Raw genomic sequence first — 2,896 nt, forward strand, 5'->3', positions numbered from 1 at the left:
CTGGCCTCAAACTCAGAAATTCGCCTGCCTCTACTTCCCAAGTGCTGGGATTAAAGGCGAGCACCACCACGCCTGGCTTGGGCTGCACACTTTTGACTTGGGTGGTGTGTCTGAACGTCATCAATTGGATTTAAATAAATTGGTGTTAGCAGTGATGTTTGATGTGGCAGGTTCACCAGGCAAAACAGCTCCCTAATCACACTGTATCTTTAAATATCTAAATGAGGGAAATTTTTCAGGGGAAAAATTCAGAACCTAAGTAAATCAGGTTGGTATGTTCTGTGTGAAGGTGTGGCTGTCTTGATCTTTACCAGGAGCTCTCTTAGCAATTAGCATTATCAGAGACATAGGGCAGAAGAGACCAGAGCTTCAGATTTGGGGAAGCCTACCATGCAACCAAAGAAGACTGTCTCTCTGTTGTCAGCGTGTAGGGGAAAACATACCCTGTAGATAGCCCCTTTAGAGCTACTGAATCCAAGTTACAGAGCTGGTGTTGATGAAACACTGCACATTCACTGAGGTCTTCTTATAAAGCAGATTCAAGTGGGAATGTGAAATCTTGTTTCAAATCAATTGTGTGTTGGAAACCAGCAGTTTATCCACCGAGCCTGCCAGTTTGCCTTCTGTCATAATTTGTGCTTGGCTCACCTTTATGGCAAGATCCTTTCACATCTATTTGTGTTCTTCAGTACTCACTGGAATAAAGGTTACCCATATTTTAGTTAGAGGATTCTAAGTAAAAGATCTGCTCTTCATCCCCTGAACTCTTTCTCTCCAAGAGCAAATCAACATTAAAGAAAAAACCTAATTGACTACTTTGAAAATTTAACTTGTACCGTCAATGCTTTCATTACATTAAAAAGCTTAGTTTGAAAATAAAGTATACAGTTAAAAAAAATCATAGAAAGACTGTAGAAATAGCTAGTATTTAAGAGTGTTTTCTGATCTTCCAGAGTACGCCAGTTCGATGTCCAGAAGTCACAACCAGTGTCTCACTACATTTAACCCAGATCCAAAAGATCTGATGCCTCTAACCTCTAAGAACGCCTGTACACATACACACCTGCACATACCCAAATACTACACATACATACACATAATTTAAAATATGTATTTTTCAATTCATAAGAAAAAATTTTGTGTGCATGTGTGTGTGCGCGCACACACACACACACACACACACACACACACTTGCAGCAAATATCTGGACATATCTGTTCCAAATCTGTTGTGTCTGAAGCTGAAGCACCGGTAACATTTTCTGGCTTGTTCTTTAAATTGGAGATTATGTGCAGCAATTGGTTGTTTTCTTTTTCAATCACTACATAGTATTGTGTGAACAGACCGTTCATCCTGATCTGTTTTGTCAATTTGACATAAGCTAGAGTTATTTGGGAAGTGGCCCTTCAGTTTCAAAAATGCCTTTATCAGATTGGTCTGAGTATGTAAGTTTGTGAGATGTGTTCTTGATTAGTGATTGATGTGAGCAAGCTACCCTGGGCTGGTGGTTCTGGGTTGTATAACAAGACAGTGCACAGAATTCCTCCATGGTTTCTGCTTAAATTCCTACCTCCAGATTCCTTCCATGAGTTCCTGCCCTGAGTCTCCTTCATGATGAACTATGACTGTACAATGAAATAAACACTTTTCTCTCAATTATGTGGGGTTTTTTGTTTGTTTGCTTGTTTGTTTTTTAACAACAATAGAAACCTTAGCTAAGACACTCTCCCTCAAGAAACAGGGTCAGTTGGGCTATCCATCTTACTCAAGGCTACATTCCACATTCCACACTACATTGCAAGCTGGTATCACTGGTTCTTAGTATGGAACTGCATCAGATACAACTCCACTTTGTAATGTTCTTATTTTTCTTTTCAAAAAATTTGAAAAGAATTAGAAGAATTAGACTGCCTGGCCCTTTTAGAGGAAGTGTTTTGCTGGGGAAAGAGGGGGAAGGGGAGGGAGGTTTTGTGGCTTCAAAAGCCAAGACCAGGCCCAGTCTTTCTCCTCTGCCTCTCTGTCTCTCTCCCCACTCCCTCCCCTCTACTCAGCACTGTGTCTGTCTGCTTCTAGCCATGATAATCATGATCTACCCCAACTATAAGCAACCTACCAATTAAGTGCTTCTTATAAGAGTTGCCTTGGTTATGGTGCCTCTTCTCTTTACAGCAGTAAGACAGTACCCAATGAGTGGCACTGCCTGGAAAAGCCATGGAAATTAACAAAATATTATCAAATAGTATAAATGTGTACTGTACAGACTAGAGTATGGAGTCTGACCAAGGCAGAGGATGGTGGGCTCTCTTCTGGTGCTTGCTGGTTCTGTTCAGTAGTAGCATTTCCTCAGCCTACCCAGTTAACAGTTTCAATATCAGAGCCAGACTGTACATGATGTTAAAGCTATGTCAGCTTTAGAAAGCAGTGCCCATTTAGAGCAATCACAAAAATACCAAGGATCTAAACGCTGGGACAGCTCGACTCTCTTTGACTAGAGATAGCGTCACCCAAAAGCATACGCTGACAGCTGCCATTTTGGCAGGAGCATGAAAGGCCGTTATTACCGTTTGTCAGTTGACTAAGGCTAACTAACGTATTACACTACGAAGCATTTGAGACTACAAGGCAGCCCTATCGACTTACATTTCCAGCTAAACTAACGCCTGACACCCTCACTACAAAGACATCGGGCCAGTGAGCCCTCTCGGCTTTAGGCGCTGAATCACTTTGGTGTTGTGTGGTCCTCTGAAAGCCACATTTGAAAAGCTGTTCTAATGGCAAGCGAGACTCAGGCCCTAAGTACAGGCTGAACCAGGTGCTGCTAGTCAAGAGCCCGCATACCCAACCGCAGTGTAGGACCAGCGAGTAAGCACAGCTCTCTTAACAGAAGAGATGGGTG

Source organism: Mus pahari, chromosome 16 (genome assembly GCF_900095145.1).
Source record: "Mus pahari chromosome 16, PAHARI_EIJ_v1.1, whole genome shotgun sequence".
In the NCBI taxonomy this organism is placed as follows: domain Eukaryota; kingdom Metazoa; phylum Chordata; class Mammalia; order Rodentia; family Muridae; genus Mus; species Mus pahari.